Source organism: Diadema setosum, chromosome 17 (genome assembly GCF_964275005.1).
Source record: "Diadema setosum chromosome 17, eeDiaSeto1, whole genome shotgun sequence".
NCBI classification, from domain to species: domain Eukaryota; kingdom Metazoa; phylum Echinodermata; class Echinoidea; order Diadematoida; family Diadematidae; genus Diadema; species Diadema setosum.
Window position 1 is genome coordinate 1,463,214 of NC_092701.1, and position 12,660 is coordinate 1,475,873.

The following is a 12,660-nucleotide window of genomic DNA, read 5'->3' on the forward strand; positions in this document are numbered from 1 at the left end:
GTCACCCACGTCGGTGAATACTGAATTTGCACGCAAAAACTTGCATGAAATTGCACCAATTACAACATAAAATTACACAAAGTTCTCACTGCGGGAAGGGGGCACCTCCTCCTACACCCCCCCCCCCCCCCCCTCCCCTCCCCGATCAAATCCATGCAGATACGCCGTGAGGCAAGTGTTTTGTCTGTGTTTGTGTGCGTGTGTAATGCTTTGTCTGGATTTTTATGTCTTTGTTTTTGTTTTTGTCTTTGCTTTTGTACTCCTTATTCAAAAACGCCAACGAAATGTCATATCGGGGACAAGATTGAGGCGTGAAGAGACAATTACAGAGGCCATTCATGGTCCTGGAGGAATATAGTATAGGCCTACATGCATGGAGTGGGGATTGCGATGTAGCAAGAAACGTGCCTCAACGTTGGCTTTCTCAGCTAGGTTGCATTAAGATGAAACAAGATATAAGGAAGATAATTTTAGGTCCTTCGGATGCATTTGTCTGTTCTACACATTTTAACATACACACCTACATGTATACCTGTAGATATGAAGAGTGGTTGAGATAAGCTGATCCTAATGATTAATATTTCAAATGAGCTGTCCTTAATTCAGTCAGATAACTTATCTTAGTTTGACATTATCTTAGTACCATGAAAAAAGCGTTTTGCCAATTCTAAAGTCCCTCGCTGTCTTCCAGTAGACAGAAATGCACACAATCACACACAACTTCTTCTTCATAATCATTTTGCTGCTTCATCTTGCTATGTCATCTACTTCCCCTGATTATATGTGTAAATCATTCACATAGTACAAACAACGCAAAATCTACAATGTCACGCATATGCAATGTACACCTGTGTATGCACTGTATGCACCAACCTAGACTGGAAAGAATACAGTGTGTTCACATAGTCGGCTATGTGAAAACGCTATTTTAATAGTGTGAAGATTATTTCACTCTGTGGTTTGGTTTTCAGAGAGTGTTCACAAAGTGATGCTTTCTTTCACGCTGTGAATTGTTGACTCACATTGTGTTCACACTGCTAGAACGCTCAAATTTAATAGTGCAGAGAGATTTCACACTGTGTTGTGTGCACCTATTTTCTCACACAGTGAAACACTGTACTCTTTCCTGCAGGGAAAATTTAACACTCCTGTCGTAATCATGCATTTATTTTTTTTATAACATGTCAAAAACTTTGAAACAATCGGCCCCAAGATACTTCGCCAGACTAATGTATATCAAAATTCATTACGAAGATACTTATTGAACATTGAATTATTCATTATTTCTTGGGGTTTTTTTATTGCTTCTCTGTTCCTGTGTATCATTTCATTTGAAGTTAATTACCTGCATCAAAAGGGCATTAGTGTCGAAAGGTGGACCTTTTGGAGATAAAGTTAACCATCTTTGATATAGGTTGTCACCTTCCAGTATTATTCCATCATATTTGCGTTCTTAGTCAAGAAAATAAAAGTTCAAGTTCAAACGATATTCATCAACACCTTACTTCGGGCTTACATGGTTCGTTTTCAATTTTTGAGCATACAATTTCATTTCATGTCGATGATTTCAATTATTTCGAAGGCTTGTTTATCGTAAAAGAAATAACTTTATTTACATGGTTTTTTTTTTTTCATATTCGGATCAACGAATTTTCGGAATAACAAATTTTCTATAAAAAAAAAACTTGTTTCATAATCGGATCGACAAACCATGAGAATAACGAATTTTATTTCATTTTCGATTCCATGAAACAGTTCTTTGATAAATATGAGAATGAAGTCACATCAAGCCAACGATCATCAAAGTCTATACTCTTTACAGGCTCTGATATCCGAAACATCCACCTTTGATCTTTCTTGGTAGCCGAATGCCAGCACATGACATATTAGAAGGCTGTTTCCGAACGAGAAAATAATTCAAATTTTGGGCTACATCTGACGAAGCGACTTAAAAGAAAAAGAAATGCACGTCATTATTGATATGTCATGCTTAACGTTGTTGCATTTTTTTCACCCTGTAAAAGAGAACTATTCGAGTTTACAGTTAGTCAACAAGGTTAATGGTTAATGATGATTGATTGTTAATTTTATATGTATAGATAAAGACTGGACTTTGAAATTCATACTTGGAGATAACATGTATCATTATGTCAAATGTGTACTTTGTTACTTGCACAATGTTTGAGGAGACACAATCGGTCACCTCTCAGTAGATTGCACATCAGAGCACTTGTTCTCTACAGATATATTTTCAATACAAATTTGAAATTTGTATTTGGCTTCTCGTAAACATAAGGCATGTGCTTTGTTTTCGGGAGCAGGCAGACTTCAATTTATGATGAAGTTGACTTATACTCGTAGATATAAAGTGTTATGTCGATTACATTTACGTCTCTTATCTTTACTGAACAGCTACAGAACAGTTTTTTTACAGATTAAACCTGTTAACATTCTGTCGAACGATGGTGGCATTAATTTGAAGGATAATGAAGGACAAGTATATGATGAAACATAATACACCGAAAATGAAATGCGTAAGGAAATGCGAAATCTTCCTAACAATAATGATGAAAAGTTGTGGTTCTGTATAGCTGTGCTTGCCTTTTGTATAATGTTTGTTATGTTAAACTTTACTTCAGCCATGACTAATGAGTCTAAGTTTGTCTAACTGTACTTGATTTATTCACTCGCATAACAATGAATCCAACTTATTGAATAACCCATTGAATCATTTACTTTTTCAGAAGCCACCCACCCCCCCCCCCCCAACCCTTACAGACGAACAGGTATTAAGTGCATATAAAAAAAAAAACGGAGGACCGATTTCATTTCAAGAATTATAACTTTGAGTATCCGTAGTATCCTGTTTATATCTCTCTTGTTTTTTGTTTTCTTTTTTTCTGAGGGGGAGGGAGTCATTTTTTTTTTTATCATGCGATAAGATGGCTGGATAGCCCATATTCAGCTGCTCTGACTGGTCTTTCATCGGTCTACCTGTGAGTGCTTGGGGTGGAAGTCTTTAACGAGTTATGCACCCTGCTCTTTACAATTATAAATGAACGAAGCGGTATTTTTTTTTTTTTTTTTGGATATACGTTGTGACTATCCCGCACACGGGGTCTGTATCTATCGTAGTTTCTGACTGTTTAACATCTTCTAGAGAGGACGGCATGACAAAAATACCCCCCCCCCCCCAAAAAAAAAAGGAAGAAGAAGAAGAAGAGAGAACTGAGCCTCCCCGCCGCCCATGCGATAATAAGAGGTGGCGCCCTCTTTCGAAACTTCTCAATAAGTCTGTACATTTGTGATATGCGTCTGTTGTATCTTTTTCCCCATGACGTGATATTTATATTCCAGGCACTAACTCAACTTGTGTCAAAAAAACAAACAAACGATATTGGTCACGAAGCCCTTAATACAGAAATCCAACTTGAGAGCAGAGGAGCCACCAGTAAACTAAAGACCTTCCAACACTTTCAGATTCATCCCCTACAAGTCACCGATGACTGCATAATTGTAAAATTAAATTTACAACAACAACGACAACAAATATAATGGGGGTAGGGTGTGAGATTTCTTCAGTTTGTCTCCCTCTACCCATGAATTCTGTAAGACCGAAAATGCTGATTACAGTTGGGCCACTTACTGCAGTCTAACTGATCATAGACATAATTAGCAATAATGATAATCAATGCATTATGTGCGTGAGTGAGGTATCACTTTGGATCATCACACCCAATGAGATATAAGACACATGAAATGCATTTCTTACTGAATCTACATCTCAAAAGGCATTTTAGGCTAGTTTGCATAATCTTAGTAATATTGCATTTTTTAATGAAAATTCAGAGCAAGCCTTCGACTTGTTACTGGCATGTTATGTCAAGGATAATTTTATTCCCCCTACTATCTAAAATGAATGAAGAAAAAAATATTAATGGCAGGGTTTCAGGTCTGGATGCCATGCACGAAGCGAAAAAAAAAAAAAATCTGACACGAGCACACTTAAGAAATGCGTACACATTATGAACGTTCGCACATAAAAAAACAACAACATAAGTTTAGACACAAGAACTAGATTTTCTATGGGTTTTATGTCCCAAGATATATTAGGTTACATGGCGGCCATTTTGAATATATGGCTCACACTGATCCCATGGTTTATTGCCTAAAAATTATACAGGCCCATGCTATACATTTATACCTAACTGCCATATTTGTGTATAAAAACACACGAAATTTATTACCATTTTTATGCCTCCGCCACGAAGTGGTGCCGGAGGCATTATGTTTTCGGGTTGTCCGTCCGTCCGTCTGTACGTCCGTCTGTACGTCCGTACGTACTTCCGTCCGCTTTTGTTTACGCGATAACTTGAGTAATATTTACTGGAATTTTACCAAACTTGGTCCAAGTATGAAGTATGATGGGGCAATGATTTGATTAGATTTTCGGTGAAATCGGCTTGAGGTCAAAGGTCAAGGGTCAAGGTCAAATCATGAAATTGTATCCGTTTACGCGATAACTCAAGACTGAATAGAGCAAATTTCACCAAACTTTGTTGGAGGATGATGTATGATGGGACAATTACTTGGTTAGTTTTTCAGTGAAATCGGACAGAGGTCAAAGGTCAAAGATCAAGGTCAAATCCTGAAATGTATCTGTTTACGTGATAACTCAAAACTGGATGAAGCAGCTTTCACCAAACTTGGTCCAAGGATGATGTATGATGGGACAAGTAGTTGAGTAGATTTTAGTGACATTGGCAACAGGTCAAAGGTCAAAAGGTCGAGGTCAAATGCTAAAAATGTTGCTATTTCCCCCATATCTATGCAATGCCCGCAGTTATTTTCTTGAAACTTAGTGTAGACATGTACTACCGCGTTAAGATTCTCCAGAGAGAGTTTCATGTCATAAGGTCAAAGGTCAAAAGGTCAAATGTTAGGTGAAAATGTTGCAATATCACTTTTCTCGCAAATGGTTCAATGTATCTTCATGGAACTTGGTACGTATGCATGTACTGACTGGCAGGGATTGTCTAGGAAATTTAGGGGTCATGGGTCAATAGTCAGGGGGGTCAAAGGTCAAGGTCAACTCCTACAAATGTTACTATTTCCCTCTTATACTAGTATATGCAATGATTGCATTATTAGTTTTAAAATGTAATATATGTACATGTATTACTTAATGGAGATTCTCTTGGAAATTTTCAGCCAGAAGGCCAAAGGTCAAAGGTTAAGGGTCATAGGTCAGGTTTAATTGAAAAAAAAGATATATTTTGTACTGTAGTTACACTCTTTCTTCATACCTTCAAAATTATACTCAGTGCACTAAACTTATAATAAGGTCGGTCAGAAGTCAAGTAAAAATTTTCAATTCCCCGAATATGTGTACCTGCACTCTTTATTAGCCAATCAGAGCAAACCCACTTCATGGAAAGTGAACATTCAAGATATTTGTGTCAAACCTGTTATTTCGATATTTTGCCAGTCATGTGAAACTGTCATCACACATTGTGAAGACATTGTACTATACACCTATTGGGAGAATCATGCATTATGGCGGAGGCATCAGTTGCCATAGCGACATTTCTAGTTTTCATAATGCCCTAGTAACCAATGACCATATTCATTCATACCTACCCGTCGTTCCCATGATTTTCATTTAAGTAATCCAAAGCTTCTACTTGCCCAAAAGTCGATCAGACATCACGGTCCGGATACATGGAACACTCTTTCTGAGGAGTTGAAACAGTGTGTCTCCTTGTTTTCATTCAAAGCAAACTTAAAGAAGCATATTTTATGACAGTATACTTCAAATACAAACTAAAAACAAATAATCTATACGACTAATGTTGGTCTCCCGATAGCAACATCGCATATCGTTCCCTCTTCCAGAAAACCAATCCTATTATTCTAAATTCCAGCCTATATGCCCTTGTGCACTTTCAAGCACTTGCACGCACATTCACCACCATCACACATCAGAGTTTATTTTCCCCTGCTATCTTCGCAGCAGAATTTGTATTGTTACTTATCTAGTACGTCCCTACTTTTTCCTCGAGCCGGCCATCTTTTCAAGCAATGCTTACAATGACAAAAATCGCTTCTTAACTACAATTGTTATTGTAATCCCTGCTGCATAGACATGCATACTGTATTATATCATTGATTTCCTTTTATATCGTGGTTTATGCAAGTTAACCGACTGTGTATTAAATTTACTTTGTATGTTTCCCACATGTTCATGATTATGTAACTTATGTATATTGGTTTGCAGAAAATAAATCTCTCAAACAAATATATGCAAATAAGGCATTGATCCACCAATCGAATTTTAGGGAATTTTTAATATGTTATTTTGATAGCTCTTCCAGATCAAAAGCAATTGGAATGGTTTCTGTTGGAATTTGTTTTGGGTTGACCTCCTTTTTTATATTTTGACTGGATTATAAAATATAGCGGTATGCCAAATCAATGTCTTATCGTAAAATACGTAATATCAGTATGTAATATACAATAAAAGTTACCAGAAATTTTAAAGGATCCCATTATGTCCATTGTCTTCACTTGCAAACTCTTATACTGTTAGCTTTGGGTAAAAGGCTCACCAAAGGCAGAAACGCAAAACATGCAGTGGAAACAGTAAAGCATTAATGATTCTATAGTTAACGTTGTTAGTGTTTTTTTTTCCGGGAGGGTGTTATCATGATTTCATTTGAGTAAAGAACAAAGACATAATAAGAATGATTACAAGCAAGATCAAGTGAAATGTTAAAGAAGTATTGAGACAAGTACATCATTTGTGTTCTTGTGCTAGCGTTGTACTTTTGTTCTTGTTTATATCGGGGTTTTTTGTGTGTGTCTTTCTTTTGTACTCATCGATGCGAAAACGACAAATAAAAAAAAATGGAGGGCAGTAATGAAGTAAAGAGGCGTACGAAGGCCATTCATAGAGGGATAGACTATACATGCAGGGAGGATTGCGATGAATCAAGAAACATTTACTTTCCGTAAGACACGTGTAAGATGAACTGTATTGTCGAAACAAGATGTAAGGAAGATAATGTAAGTTGTGCGGATGTATATTTTTTTTTGTATCTACTTGGTCGCAGAAGTTCTAGTATGGTCGCATAGTATATGAACAGTGGTAGAGACGACCTCATCCTAACAATTCATATTTCAAGTGAGTTGTCCTTACATTCAGCGTATCTTAGATTATACAAATCAAAACTCTGATATCATTTAACTACCTGTTTTAAAAAACAAACAAACAGTGTTTTGCCGATTCTAAAGTCTCTTTACTGTCTCTTAGTAGACAAACACACACACACACGCACACACACACACACACACACACACACAAATCTCCTTCAATATCGTTTTGCCGATTAATCATGTTTAATCTTCTTCTCCTGATAATGAATGTAAATTTTTAACATTGTACAAACAATCCGACATCTACAATGTCACGCAGGTGCACCGTATTTCATGCGCCAAAACTCAAACTCTTTTGGGGTCTTCGAGTATTTCAATCACAAGTCCAAAACTTAGCAACAATCAGAACAAGACTCTTTGCCATATTTTCGCAACAGGCTAATGTATATAAAAACTAATAACGCAGATAACTTTTAATTATTCATCTGTTCTTGTTGTTGGATTGCTCCTCAGTTCCTGTGTATCATGTCATTTGTAGTTTATTGCCTGCATCAAAGGGGCATGAGCGTCGAAAAGTCGACCTGTTCCCTATACTGTTAACCATCATTGTTATAGCTTGTCCCTTTTTATTTCCATCACATTTCCATTCGTAATTAAGAAAAGACGTTCAAGTTCAATCAATTTTTATCAACACTCTACATGGTTCATTTTCGATCTTTAAGCATTCAATTCATTTCATGTCAATGGGTTCATCATGTCTAAAGCTTGTTAATCGAAAACAAAATATGGCTTGCTTTCTGTACTTTCTTTTTGCAATTTCGGAGTATAAACCAAACTTTTTCCACGTTTTCGGATAAACGTTTTATCGGAAAAACAAACCTTCACAAAAACGAAAATGTTACCATATTTACAAACCTTGAGAATAACGAATCTTATTTCATTTTCGATTAAATGAGCCTTACAAATACAAATTGTAATCATCATTCCTAATGAACTCTATTTCATACAATTAAAAGAGAAATTCATTCAATTTAGCAACGAGAAGTTGTCATTCAGCTTCGCAATTTCATTTTTTCCCTAACAATATAGATATAACACTTAACACTAACGATGGAAAGTCATAACCCATAATTTTATCTCCACATATCCACGTCAATGTTTACATTTTGGGTCCCATAGCTAGCTTTTGAAAACTCCCTGTGTCAGAAATAAACGTTGTCACAATCGACCCTACCATAGATCCATTTTTTTTGTTTTGTTTTGTTTTGTTTTTCTAAGAATGTCTTGTTAGTCACAAAGTGCCCCAGCCAACCTATGCCGGACGTAGTTGAGATACTTTCGTACTTTCTCTGAGCCGCCGTCAAAGCCTTGTATGACTGAATGTCTGTGTATTATTACTGTCATTATTATAATCAGTAGTAGTAGTAGTAGTAGTAGTAGTAGTATCATTGTCATCATCATCATTCTCATCATCATTATTATGGCGTAGACAGGATCAACTGTATATAATTATGACTATCCATGCTATTTGACCATTGAAAGCCACAGAATTACTTTGGGATGCAAATCATTTACATGCAGAACATGTCAAAGCAAATGTCGATTGTTGGTGACTATTAAGATACAATTATTATTATTATTTTTTTTAATGAAACAATTATTTTGTTAGATATAAAAATAAAGTCAAATCAAGCCAACGCCCATTAGAGACCGGATCATTTTTGTATAGCTCTCTCGTTTACAGGCGCTGGTATCCTAAACATTTACCTTTGATGGTCGGATGCCAGTACATGAAATCAAAAATGCATTACCTATTAAGTAATATAGGCCTCTCAAAACTGTTTACGAATGAGGAAATAATTTAGATTTTTGGCCTCACCTGTGAAAGCGACATTATTGATGGGTCATCCTTAACGTGTTGCCTTAATAACTTTGTTATACAGATAGAATTTTATAGCAAGTCATCTGACGTTTATGATTAATGTTTGAATGTCAATACTATATCATGCAAGATAAATACTATCAAATATGGTGATCGAGAAAGGAAATGCGAAATCTTCCTAAGAATAATAATGAAAGGTTATTTTTTTTTTACATCCTGTCCTCGCTTTTTGTATACTGTTTCTTATGTTAACCTTTACTTCAGCCATGACTTGTGGATTTCAGTATACTTAACAGTACATGATGTATTCACTTGCATAGCAATTTGAATCATTATTTTTTTTAGAAGCCCCACCCCTACACTTATGCACAACATTACTTAGAGTGCTTTATAACCGAATAGGTTTATACTGAACTGCCAAGGGAAACTTTAACACAGTGATAGCAGGTGTTTAGTGCATATGAACAAACCGAGGACCGATATAATTTCAAGAACTATCACTTCGTGTATCCGTATTATGTTGCTTATTTTTCTCTTCTTCCCCTTTTTTTTGGGGGGGGGGGGGGTGGGGAATCATTTTTTCCATCTGATAAAATGGCTGGATAGTCCATATTCAGCTGCTCTGAATGGTCCTTCGTGGGTTTACCTGTGAGTGCTTGGGGTGGACCAGTTTAACGAGTTATGCACTCTGCTCTTTACAATAAATGAACGAAACGGGATTTTTTTTTTTTTAATGCATACTTTGTGATTATCGCACACACGGGACCTGTGTTTATCAGAGATACTTGCTGTTTAACATCTTCTAGAGAGGACGGAATGGCAACACACAACATTGCTCGGTTAAACTGGGATTGGAATCCGAGCCCAAACTCGAGCCTTTCGATTCAAAGGCATGCAGAAACTCTACCTACTGAGCCTCCCCGCCGCCTGTGTGACGATAAGAGGTAGCGCCCTCTTCCGAAACTTCTCAACAAGTCTGCACATTTTTTATATGCATCTGTTGTATCTATTTCCCCAAGACGTAACGTATATTCGGTGGACCTAACTCAACATGTGTCAAAGAGAAACGATATTGGTCACCTGGCCCTTAATACAGAAATCCAACTTGAGAGCAGAGGAGCCACCAGTAAACTAAAGACCTTCCAACACTTTCAGATTCATCCCCTACAAGTCACCGCTGACTGCATTATTGTATTAAAATTACAATAGCAACCACAACAACAACAATGGGGATGAGGTGCGAGTTTTCTTCGCTTTGTCTCCCTCTACAGATAAATTTTGTAAGATCGCGGCTACTGATCATAGTTGGGCCACTCTGCAGTCTAACTGATCATAGACATAATTAGCAATTATCAATGCATTATGTGCGCGAGTGAGGCATCACTTTGGAACAGCACACACAATGAGGTATAAGAACCATGAAATGCATATCTTACTGAATCTCTATTTCTCAATAAAGCAGTTTAAGCTAGTTTGCACTAATATTGCAGTAAAAAAATGGAACTTGTGAGCACTCACGACTTAGTCCAGCCCTGTTGAGTGTAAAATTCTAAAAAAGACCGATGACGAGGTATAATGTTTATGGGTTTGGTGGTACGTGGCCCTGTCTTCCCATGTTTTTATGAAAAGCGTGCCTGCCTTCGACTTGTTACCGGTATATTATGTTAAAGGACAGGTTCACCCTCATAAACATAAGGATTGAGAGAATGTAGCAATATTAGGAGAACACGTCATTGAAAGTTTGAGGAAAATCGGACAACCCGTTCAAAAGTTATGAATTTTTGACGTTTTTGTGTAGTAACCGCTGGATGAGAAGACTACTGCAGTGTATGAATAACTTTGATGTCACATGCGTACAACAATATATAGAAAATATAAAGAGAATTTCACAAAATTCTATCTTTTGAAAAAAGTACATATTCCCTTGACTCGTTACCGACATATGTTAGGGGTAATATTATTCCCCCTGCTTTTAGAAAGAGACAAGTCAAGTGCTCTTTTATTATGCGAAAAAAGTGAAAATATGTTGAATTTTCTTTACATTTTCTTTATCCTGTTGTACGCATATGACTCACAAGCTGTAGTAGTCTCCTCATCCAGCGGTTCCAACACAAAAATTTTAAAAATTCATAACTTTTGCATCGATTGTCCTCAAACTCTCATTAATGTGTACTACTAATATTGTTGCATTTTCTCAATCCTTATGTTTGTGAAGGTGAACTTGTCCTTTAAGGATGATTTGATTCCCCCTAATTTCCAAAAGGAATGCGAAGAAAAATGTATTAATGGGCAGAGTTTGAGGTACGGATGCCATGCACGAAGCGAACAAAAAAAAAAAACTGACACGAGCAAACTCAAGAAACACGTACATAATATGAACATTAGCACTTGTGCCCATATTATGAGAACACAATTTTATTTATGACACTCTTCACAATTCTATGTGCAGTTTAAAATGTGAATGTATAATTGTATTGTATTAAAATCATAAAAGGAAATACAGTAAACAAACACATATTTGCAAAGACTGGCATCGTATGTGTTTGTGTAAGTGTTTAGTAGAGGATTACATCCCTCATATGAATGTGTTGAGAGTATATGGTCAGCACTAAAACTTCCAAACATTTTTCTTATGTTTTTTTTTTACTGGACCAGGTATTCAAATCGTTTTCAAGTCTAGATCATCATAAAAGACACCCTATTGGTTCATTCTAAATTATACCAAATTCATCTTTCCATCTTTGTTAGTTTTGTTCTGTCTGTTCTACTCGTGTGTTTAGTGAAGTAACATATGTTTCATAAATTTCACTTATTTGTGTATTCCATCTGTTACTTTCATTGGGTATTCTAAATTCGACTCTGAAATCAATGTTCGTTTATATTGGACTCTACACAGGGGATCATATTTGTCTCAAGCCTTTGCCTTTCTCTTTGATCTTCCCGTCAGATTTTACACAGTACTTGTTACTGCTGTTATGATTATCAGTAAAAAATGAACTTTAAAAAAAAAATCTTTCTTGCTGTATCAAATTAAACAATTTATTTACTAAGCTTTCTTTTTTTTCTTCGTTGTTCATATACATATTCCTTTCAGCCGATTTCGTTGTAAGAATAGCTTCATTCTTTAACCTGCCATGAAAAGTCAGAACAGCGGTAACGACTTCACGACATCCTATAATACGGTATAATCTGTCTTTGTTAGAAGTTTGCCTTGAATAGTATCGTAGAGTCTAGAGTTAAATTTGTAGAGTAAAATAAATTGTGTAAACGTCAAACAACCTTCATGGGCTTGATATAAAGAGGCGTTCCCCATAGGCAACCACAAGTAATCATTTCCTACCATGCTGACATTCCTTAATCAATGTTAATCTGTTTATACGAATAATCTTTTTCCCCGTATTACTTTGGTGACTTTGGTACGACGGAATAAGAAGACTCAAAAGGTACCCTTGAGAGTGAGACCATAAGGTCTTGCAGACCGTGGAGAGTGTAAGGCATGGTTGTCAATGGGACCTCTTTAAAGGTGAATCCAACATAGGGATTTCATTGACCAAATCACTGAACTGAAGGATATCGAGCAATTTATCCGGAACGAACTACTAAGTAAGGGTCACGCAACCCTT